At 43.9% G+C, this 11,014-nt stretch overlaps 1 protein-coding gene across 1 annotated transcript in view; it reads left to right on the top strand.

The window, feature by feature from the left end:
* Positions 1 to 974: 974 nt before the first annotated feature.
* SLC41A3 (solute carrier family 41 member 3) overlaps positions 975 to 11,014 on the top strand; it is a 62,052-nt gene continuing 52,012 nt past the window's right edge. Inside the window, exon 1 of the mRNA XM_074198447.1 lies at positions 975 to 1,075. The gene's annotated coding sequence lies outside the window, so the exon portion shown is untranslated. The remainder of the gene's footprint in view (positions 1,076 to 11,014) is intronic.

Below are 11,014 nucleotides of genomic sequence, written 5' to 3'. Positions count from 1 at the left end.
TTTTACAGCGAATTCACTCAAGGCAAGCACTCACAAATAGGTCCGAAGCAGCAGTACAAAGACACTTTCAAGGTCTCTCTAAAGAACCTTGGAATGGATTAGATTGGCCTAGTGTCGTCCAGCATGGTATACCCCGAGTCATAGAGGGCACTGTGCCCGGGGGCAAAGCAGAATTCCCAAGAAAGGGGAGCTAGCCCCCCTGGATGGCCATGCGGACGGTTCTGGGCTCGGCCACAGCCCCGCACACTGCATGTTGATTCCGACAAAGCACGGCGAAGTCATTCGGGGCCTCTTTGGGCCTCTCGCAGCTTTCGCGAACCCAGGTGGCGCTTTTGAAACCTCTGCTAGCTTTCGCTCGTGCAAGGGCAGAGGCGGCATCTAACTTATGCTTAACCTTTGAATGGCAAACTGCTGGGGGACAGGGACTTCCTTCCCTCTTTCCTTTGCCCCCCCCCCAAACCTTCCTAGGCTGCTCTCTTCCTCGGCACGCGGGCCTGCTGCTCGCGGCATTAGTGAATGAACGTGTATGAGGGGGCGCTGGGGAAGGCGCTGGGGGCCGGGGCCGAAGCCCCCCTAGGGAGGTGACTTGTTTTAAGCAAGCAGCACGTTTCCCCTGGGTGGGCTCCTCTGCAGTGCTGTGAATGTCGTCCCTCGCCTTTCCCCGGGTGCCGAGAAGGGGCCTCGGGCAGCCCAAGGGGCACGAGGAAGGGGCCCGGGGCACGGTCAAGGTCAAGGCCAGCCCGGCGTCCAGCCCTCCGGGCTGGGAGGGAGGGGGGCGGGGTCCCGCTCGGAGTCCGGCGGAGGGGCGGGGAGGCGGGCCGGCGCCTGGGCGGGGCCGGGGCGGGCGCGGCTCCTCCCCCCCCCCCCCCCCCGGCTGCCAGGCGGCTCTCTTTGCGGGGCGCTGCGGGGCCTCCCCTCCCCGACGTCTCCCCGGCTGCGGCCCGAGCCCCCCGCCGCCCCCGGCCCGGCCTCGGCTCGGAAGCGATGAGGGCGCGCGCCGCGGGGCCGGGGCCGGCCTAGGGCCCCCCAGGACCTGCCGGCGGAGCCGCCCCAGGGGAAGGAGCCAGGAGAGGCGGTGAGTGCCCCCGGGCGGGGCGGGGAGCCGGGGGGACCCGCGAAGCCCGGATCCGCCCGGCGCCGGGGCCTCGCCCTCCGAGGGGGCCGTGGGCAGAGCCACACAGCTGCCCGCCCTGGACGCCGGCCCCGGCTCCCCGCCGCGGCCCCCCGGGACCCCAGGACCCCCGGGACCCTCCCCAGGTGGTGGCAGAGCATGGGCACCTCGGCCTTGGCAGGGTGGGCACGGCGCCGCTCTGACCCTCAGTGATGCTTCGGGGACAGCAAGGGGGCGCTGAATGGAGAACCCTGACTCCCCCGCTGCCCTGTGGGCCAGACTGGCCCTTCCTCCTGGGGCCTATTAGACGATTTCGAAGTCCCTTCCTGTCCCACAGTCACAAAGGTTGTGCCACCCACACCAGCCTTTTTTCTTTTCTTCTTTAGGTCTCTGCAAGGCAATGGGGGCCACCCAGCTAGGTCATTATTAAGTGTCTGAGGCCGAATTGGAACTCAGGTCCTCCTGACTCCAGGGCCGGCGCTCTGTCCACCGCGCCACCTAGCCCCCTTCTCACCATCCTTTTCTAGTGGAGTTTTTGCATCTTAAAGAGTCTTGAAAGTGGGGAGGCAAGATCTTGGAGCTGGAGCAGTGACTCCCTCAATGAAGTCCCTGCAGTCCGGACTTTAATCAGAAAGGTTTTGGCTCCGATCGCTTTTAACACTTCGGCTACAAAATCCGGACTTTCAGCTGCTCCCTGGCCTCCTCCTGCTGCCCCTTTGAGGTCCCCCTTGCCTAAAATTGAGTCTTCCCCTCATTTGCTAGCTGAAATCCGTCTTCTTCAAGGTCTAAGCTTAGGTATGAGATGGTAGCATTTCATCTGGAAGAGATTAAGACTTGAATCTGGTTTCCTTATATTTACAAAAGAGAAAACTGAGTCCTAGAGAGATTCATAAGACTTGCCCAAGATAATAGCAAGACCTGAATACATATCTGTATCTCTTTCCTATACAATGCTCTCCTTGCTCTCTTCCCTCCTTTCCCCAATGAAAACAACCTTTCCTTTCTCTTGTTTTTCTTAAGACTCCTTCCTTTGATCTCACCACATTCTGCCTGGTCTAATTTTGTCTGCTGTTAGAGCACCATCCCCATCAGACTATTTAATCACCTCTATTTGTTTTATATTTTTCTGTCTATATTTGGACACAATGATAATAGTTAACAAAGATATGGTCCTCTATGGTTTACCTCTCATCTCATTTGATCTTCATAACGACTCTATGAAGTGGTGCCATCATTATCCCAATTTTACAGATAAAAGAACTGAGGGATTTGCCTACCATCACAGAACTAGGTAGCATTTGAAATCTGGCCTGCCAGGTCCAAGTCTACTAATACCATCTTGCTGTCTCCCGTGAGAATTTGAGATTCTTGTTTCATTCTTTGAATCTGTATCCATAGCACCTAACCCTGTGCTTGCTGCCTCATGGTAGACACTGTGAGGTTGACTGTTAATGGTTGGAGAAAAGGCCTGTGCTTTTCATCCTTGTTAGCCAGAGCACCAACAGAAGGCCTTCTTCACCCATCTCTTCAGTATTTGCCTGAGATCACACAGAATTAGTGGCAGAACCAGTGAACAACCTGACTTCTTTGCCTACAATATACCACATGGCTTTCCTTCCTGCCTCATTCTAAACTTAAGCCTCAACTATGCATGAGGTGCCCAGAAAGACTCAGGATAATCTGGGATTGGTGTGTAGAACACTGGACAGGAAGTCAAGGAAACTGGGATCCACCCCTGAATTTTGATGTGACTAGCACCCTATAAAATAAATATAATACCCCCACCCAACCTCCCAGGGGAGGAACCAATCAGATACTGGAAATGAAAGTAAGTCTGTCCTTTAAAACACTATCATTTAATTTCTCTTTCTGATTCCTACAAAACCAGAATTGAGGTTCCCTGTAATAGGGAAGATCTCTGAAGCAGGATTCAAAGGAACTGAATTCATATTCTGCCTTTGATGCTTATTACCTGTGTGACCCTGGACAAGTCATAGACTTTTAGGTGCTCTGTTTCCTCCTCGATAAAATGAAGGAGAACTATATGACCTCTGAGATTCTTTCCAGCTCTAGATCCAGGATCTTTTTTGTTCATTCCTCCCTATATCACCTTTTCTCTCAGGAAAATCCCCCTCATTTCCCAATGGCAGCTAGGGGATATTCGTTGTGGATTCTAACGACCTGCTTGGAGGATTGTAGGGTAGAGCAAAAGCTTTTTTTAACTCTTTTCCTTGTATACTTTGTATACGCTCTGGCCCCCTCCTTCTACTTAACTTACTTTTTCGTACTGGCTTCTTCCAGTAAATTGCAAGCTCCATGAAGGTAGGGGTTGTCTTCATATCACCAGCATTTAACTTGCCTGGCAAGTCATAGTCACTTAATAATTATTAAGGTACTACTGACTAAACAATATTACTCTAATCAAATCACTTAAAATCTTGTCTCCATTTTCACATCTGTAAAATAGGAATAATGTAATAATAGAACCCACCTCATTGAATTGTTTGACATTTTTAAAAATGATTCAATAGACATCAATTCTGGACAATTTAGTCATTTTTTAATAAGGCCAGCATGTTTGTTAATAAGATTTTGGCCATCTCTCTTAGATTAAAGACCCCTCATGGCAGTGGGCTCAAAGTTTTATACACCCTTCAAAGAGCAGGTGCTCTTGAGGGTAGTAAACAACTCTGATTAGTTAACAATTAATAAGAAAATTAATATTACAATGAGAGGGTGGACTATATATTATAAAAAGTGTCTTAGAGCACCCAAATCTTCGTCAAATAGACTTATCAATGTTCATATCACCTATATGACAAAAGAAAGGATCCACCTCTTCCCGGTCCTGTCTGACCTATCTGAGGAAACAAAAAGAACAGGAATACACTCAGTTGGCTCAAATTTAGAGCTTATTTTACCATCTGATTAGACCTTAGCCAATGTAAATCTCTGCTTATGATTTCCTACACTTTTTGATTTCTGGATGAGGAAGTAGAAATGGGGGAAACCTTGGTTCTGATTTAATAATTAGTTATTAAATATGAGAGAGATAATCATTTCTCATAATTGTAAAGATCAAATGAAATATTTGTAAAGTGCTTAGCAAATCTTAAAGCACTATAACGTAAAATAATAATAAATAATACCTACAGTCTGTATCAGTCCCTTGACTCCCTCTTTTTGTATTTTTACATGCCCATCCCCACTCACCTGTGGAAGAAAAAATTGTCTCTATGTAAAAGATGTTTCAGGCCAGCAGGTTGAGGAGAGGTTTCTTTGAGCACTAGAGCCTCTCTAGTCCCCTTGAAACTCCACCAAGGAAGCTCCAATCTATGTTACTTATGACGCTGGCTAGTTCTGTTCTATTCTTTTGATAGAAAGAAGGATGTTTGTCTCCCATTCTCTCCTTTTGTCACTTGAAGGTCAGTGATGGGAAAATAGAAGCAGCCAAACCCTAGGTTTGCCAGTGCTCATTTTCTATTTCTAACCCCATTTCATCCCAGGAAAATCAGGTTTGGTGTTTTCCATTGGGGCCCTCATATCACCTCTGTCAGCACAATAGATTAGAGACTCTACCCACACAGGTGTCTTGGGATCACCTTTATTACAAAATGCCAGTCTGGGTTATGGGACTTTGGTCTCATTGACCATTAGTCCAACAAAAGTAACTTTGTCCCTTAATGATATGACCTCCTTAACTAATTTGACAAGGTGGTAGAGGAAATGGTGAGCCGTGACCTGGAAAATGAAGGATTCCTGGCATCATGTGATAACCTAGTCCACTGAGGTTCCTTAATATACCTTAGGTAGGAAATAAATGCAAAGATATTATGAGTATTGTATCATTTACCCTGGGTCTTCATAACATGTTTTGTTATTGTTGAAAAAGAAATTAGGAACCACTAATCTTGTGGAATTAGCTCATTTTACAAAAGAGAAAAATGAGGTCTGGAGTACCTGATTTCAAATCAATTTCAAGTATATTTTTTCTAAAAAATAGAAAAGTTCTATTTTTTCAGGTCTCATCTTTATTAACCTGTCTCTGCTGACTACCCACATTCCTGGATATCTCCTTTCCCTCAACTTCAGAGATTCTCTGCCCTTTGATTTTTTTTTTTACTTTTCTAACTTTTTCTCCTTTATATTTGTTGTTCGTCATCTTCTCTATCTCTTACTGTGCCTATTCATTCTCCTAGGTTATGCTGCTTCTCCATCATTCCTTCTCACAGCTCCACCCACTGTTTTCATAAAAGTGAGTTTCTAATTTATATCTCATCCTAATTTCCCCCTGCCTCAAGGGCATCTTCTTGGATATCCCCACCACCATCTCAGACTTGCATTTTCAAACCAAAGCTCATTTTTCATTCCCCATAAAATTGTTGTGAGTCTACTTTCACTGTCTCTGTCTAGCACCACTGTCTACCTGTCTTCCTGTATTTGTAACCTTGGGGCTATTTCCAGCTATTCCCTTTCTCTCATCTGTCACTTATAATCCTCAACCTGGGCCTACCAATTCCATTTTCATACCATTTCTTCTACCCCTCCCCCATACAGCCACTAACACCCTATTTGTTGTATTCAGTTGTATCTGATTCTTCTTGACTTTATTTGGGCTTTTCTTGGTAAAGATACTGGAGTAGTTTGCCATTTCCTTCTCATTCTACAAATGAGGAAAGTGAGGCAACCAGAGTTAGGTGACTTCCCCAGGGTCTCTAGTAAGATTAGTTTTCCTGACTTCAGACCCTATATTCTATCCACTGGGATACCTAGCTGCCCCTCTTTCCAACCTTATCCCTTTCATATTCTCTAGATATCCATTAAATGGCAATCACTCTTCCCCCTGCCATGCACCCCAGCTACCTGTTTTTTTTCCTTCAATTGCTGTTCCCTATAACAGGATCTAATTCAAGAGAGCTGGATTAAGTTCCTTTGTTTAAGATTAAGATAATCTTCTAGATGCTGGGTACTGTAACTGGAGAGACAAAAATGAAACAGACCATCAGGAGTTTGCCTTCTATTCAAGGGTTGCGGATTTTATTGGTATAGGAATTGGTATAGAGATTTTATCCTATTTTATCCTATATGGAACCTTATGGAAGAAGATTCTAACTGAAATGCAATCTTCTTTATGAAAACTTCCTTGATACCTTCCCCCGTCTTAAGGTCTTAATCCATCTTGGTGTCTACTTTCCTCCTCACCCTTCACCTAGCATTTGATTTTGCAATGATCATGCAATATCATATAATATATATGATAAATATAACCTATTTATATGTTATCATCTTATCTCCCTAATTTAACTGTAAACTCCTTAAAAGCAGAGATCATATCCAACTGTGTTGTATTGAAATTATATCTCTTGCAACATACCTATCCTGTATTTGGCATACAATAAGTGGTTGAGTAATAAACTGTTTTTTTTTAATTTTATTTATTTAAGGCAATGGGGTTAAATGAGTTGCCTAAGGTCACATAGCTGGGCAATTATTAAGTGTTTGAGGACAGATTTGAACTCTGTGCTCTTGACTCCAGGGCCGGTGCGCTATCCACTGTACCATCTAGCTGCCCAAGTTGTGTTTATTTTTATTGTATAGTTGCCACTGTACCCCATTCAAGCCCTGTCTGCCTGTAACTCAGAGACTCATAGAATGTTAGATTTGCTAGGGACCTGAGAAATTCTGGATGTCACTTGGCTTGATTTCAGTTTACTCATATGTAACAAGAAGTATAGTCATAAAACCTTGCAATGCCAGAGCTAGAAGCAACCTTAAAGAGCATTTAGACTAGTACCTCCTTATTTTTGCAGATTCAGAAACTGAGACCCAGAGATGAAGTGACTTGTTCAGGCTTACTCGGGTAGATGTGGTATTTGAATCCAGCTTCTTCCCCTCATTTTAGCACCTTTTCTATCACAACCTTGTGCTCTTCAGCACATCCTATTTCACAGTATCTATGACTGAATGAGATAATATAGGTAAAAATGCTTTGTATGAGGGAGAGGTATCCTCTTGAGATGGCATGTTCCAGAGAAAGACCATTGACTTGAGTCAGAGGACCTGAAAAAACCCATTTCTGATGCTTATCACCTAGGTGACTTTGGACAAATCAGTTCACCTTCCTGAAAACTTCAGTTCCCCCATTTGTCCAATGAGGAGTTTTATTATGATGGTCTCTGAGGTGCCTCCCAGCCTTAGATCTATGGTCATATATGTATTGTTATTTTCTTTATTGGATTTTCTCAAGGTATTGTCAGTTTGCCTTCCTATGAGATACATCAAGTCAAGTTTTAAAAGAGGCACCTCTTGTCCTTCTGTCAGTAGTTAGCATGGCCTTTCCATCTTGGTTTGTCATTAGTATGATATTTTTCCATGTTCCTTGCCTTCCAAATGTTTTTGGTTCTCTTTACCCAAAGTGAACCCATATCTATCTGTATCTCTGTCTCTAGTTCTATCTTTCTCTAACAGACAAAGATAAATTGAGATGATGTACTCTTCCTAAATCTTCCAGGTACCCTGAAGATTCTAACGCATTATGAACAGACATTATTATTTCCCCCATAAAAAAATCATTCCTTTTCTAGCAGTCCTCTAACCATCACTCATTTCCTAACAGTGTCTCCTCAAACCTTCTGGAGATCAAAGTTCACAATTTTAGAGGTTTTTTCTAACTTTCCTTTCTTCATTTTTTTTGGCAAGGCAATGGGGTTAAGTGACTTGCCCAAGGTCACACAGCCAAATTAGTACTAAGTGTCTGAGGCCAGATTTGAACTCAGGCCCTCCTGATACCAGGGCTGGTGCTCTATTCATGGCATCACCAAACTGTCCCTTTCCACTTCATCCTAATCGCCTATTCATCATTAAGGCTTCCCTTATTTTTCCCTCTCTGATCTCTGATATAGCAATGTTGGCCCCCTACCCTAGTGTGATCCTTGATGGGTTGGATTGGGCATATGGAATATGATTCATTCTTTCTTCATTTGCTGCTTATCAAGGGCTTAATGAGGGCTGCAAAAACCATCATAGTCTAGTAAGAAGTTAAGACAGCTAGAATGTGGAAGTGCTTGCTAAGAGTGGGTGAAAGACAAAACAGCAACTTCACCTTTTGGGGTCTTGATGTCATCTGTGAAATGAAAGAATTGGATCAGATGGTCTCTAAGGTCCTTGTGGCTCTAATAGTCTGCAACTAATTAAATTCCTCCATTGGAGTAAAACAAGGACAATGAAGAACAAAAAATTGCTTTGTTTCTAAATAGGTTAGAACGTTTGAAGCCTTCTTTGTATATCATATCCTCAGCATTGAGCCAAGGATCTGGTGTATAGTAAGTGCTTAATAAATATCTGTTAAGTGATTCAGGGCCAATCCATTCTTCCCTGAGTTTTTTTCCCCTTCTTTCTCTATTCTCCCCCAGTCTTTTTCCAGTCTACTCTTCCAATTTTTCTTCACTCCCCCCCAGAGCAAGAACCCCACATACTTAAACTATGTTATAAAATTTCAGTTTTATATGTTGGTGTTCAGCTGTTTGGTCATGTCTGACTCTACATAACCCCCCCTTGATGGTTTTCATAGGATTTTCACAGCAAAGATACTGGAATGGTTTGTCATTTCTTCTCCATTCTGTGCCCATCTATAGATGGAAAACTGAGACAAATAGACATTAAGTGACTTACCCAGGATCATGTAGGTAGTGTCTGAGGCTAGATTTTAACTTAGAACTTCTTGACTCCAGTACAATCCTTTTTTTTGTTCTCTTTACATTGAAAGATTGATAAGTTCTTTAAAACAAGCAAGGAAAAAGACATTTAAGAAGTGAACATCACTTTGGGATGGCGGAAGGAGTTGGCCATGGTTTAATGAGCTTGGCTTTGAAAGGAAAGGCATTATTAACAAGGGAAGATAAATGGGGGAGTTCAGGGGAGTCTTCTGGGGATGGGAGAAAGCAGAGAAAAGAACCATGACATCAGGAAGACTTGCAAGTGAACTGGCTTTAAGTGAAGGCGTTCAGTGCAAAGTCACCACCGGTCTTCTTCTCTTATCCTGAGCCATTTGGGTTCCATAGCAAGATGTAGATCAGAATGACTGGATGGTCCTGGATGCAGTGAGAGGCCTTGGCCTTTGTAAGCCAACATCTTTCCCCAGTCTCAGTTTGACTGACACAGCACCCATTCAGTGATTTAGACTAGGTAAGATGTTTGTCCTTCATTTTTGAAGAAGATCACATCATGGAGGTGATGCCATGACAATTACATAATTTGGTTTTCAGTGGGACTGCACTAAGTCACCAGTCCACTTTCTCCTCTGGAGACATGGAGATGGCCCTGGATGTGAGACAATCAGGGTTAAGTGTCATGCCCAAGGTCACATAGCTAGTGAGAGTCAAATGTCTGAAGCTGGATTTGAACTCCTGTCTCCTGACTCCAAGGTCAATGCTCTATCCACTGGATCACCTAGCTGCCCATTGGCTAGGTAAGAAATGAGGCAAATAAGGTCTCTTTTCTCTAGTCAAAACAGAAGCAATTGCTGTCTACATTTACTCTGAGCCAATCAGGGCTCAAACAACGACCAGCTTTGACTTGCCTTGGGACCTACTGCTAACCTGAAATTCATGCTCTGTACTACTCTGTCTGCCTCATAGAGTCTCTTTTGCTGGAAGATAAATGTTAAACATCACCTTCTCTCTGACACTTTTCCTTATCTCCTCCACTGCAAGTAGTCTCCTTCCTCAAATACTCTGTAGTAAAACACTTTGTCTCTATTTCTATTTATTCATTTCATGTCTATGGTTTATGTTCTTACAAGTTTATTTCTCATTTTCTCTACTAGATCATTAGCTCCTTGAGGGTGGTTATTGCTTTTTCTTTGTCCATATACTCAAAGCCTACCATAGCACCTAGTGGGTGCATAAGAGATCCCTAGTGACTGGCTTTTATGGTGTTCTATTTATTGTACACCTGCAACTCTGATGATACAGTTTTCACTTGCAGGGAAGTGTTAGTGAAATCACAAATGGGCTCCTGGGAGTCATGGAGGAGAGCTCTGGACAGGAAAGAGCTTGCCCAAGGTTAACATCCCCTTCATTATTCAATGCTTGCTATGATTATTATTCTTCAAAGCACAGAACTGACTTTGGAGAAAAAAAGACCCAGTTTCAAATCTCACCCCCCCCCAACACTGCCTTTGTAGGCTTGGACAACATACTTCTCTCTGGACTTCAGTTTCCTCTCTTACTAAAATAAAGGGGTGGTCTCTGAGGTTCCTTTTAGCTCCACATTTGTGGGGAAGTGATTATCCTGAACTGGATTTATGTCGGTATTTCCTAAAGGCTCTAGATTGGGGAGGCTATGGGATTATGATGAAATGACACATTGGGAAAGTTAGAAAGGCATACAACACTATTAATAACATAAGGGATTGGAAGACAGAGATATACAATTAAAGGGTTTGGGGTATTTCTCTACTAGAGGCCTCATGGTGTATTGGAAAAAAACACTGAATTTGGAATCAGAAGAGCTGGATTCAAATGCTGGTTGTGAGACCTGCCTCTGAGACTGCAAAGGCCACTGACTCTATGGGCCTAATTTTCCTTCTCTAAACCCTCCATTTCTTCCTCTCGTCTCTTCAATGCAGCTTCTGTTCTGTGATACCTTATAAGAAACTCTTTTATTATCTTGTTTCTTATAATAATGATGATGATGATGATGATAGGTGCCCTTCAGTATTGAAGAGGACCACAGCGACCAAGTGACTGGTGGCGTGACTTGGACAACTATGTTTATTATAATGAGGACATGTGTGAGACATCTTTGTCTTGCCTTTTCCAGAATCATTCTGCCCCATGATCTGATTTGGTAGGAAACAGTACTATGGTCTGGATGTTGTGGGAGTCTCTTGGTGTTTGGTTA

This window comes from Macrotis lagotis, chromosome 8 (assembly GCF_037893015.1).
Source record: "Macrotis lagotis isolate mMagLag1 chromosome 8, bilby.v1.9.chrom.fasta, whole genome shotgun sequence".
Classification (NCBI taxonomy): domain Eukaryota; kingdom Metazoa; phylum Chordata; class Mammalia; order Peramelemorphia; family Peramelidae; genus Macrotis; species Macrotis lagotis.
The sequence above is the reverse complement of the archived record's forward strand: the minus strand, read 5'-3'. Positions and strand labels throughout refer to the sequence as shown.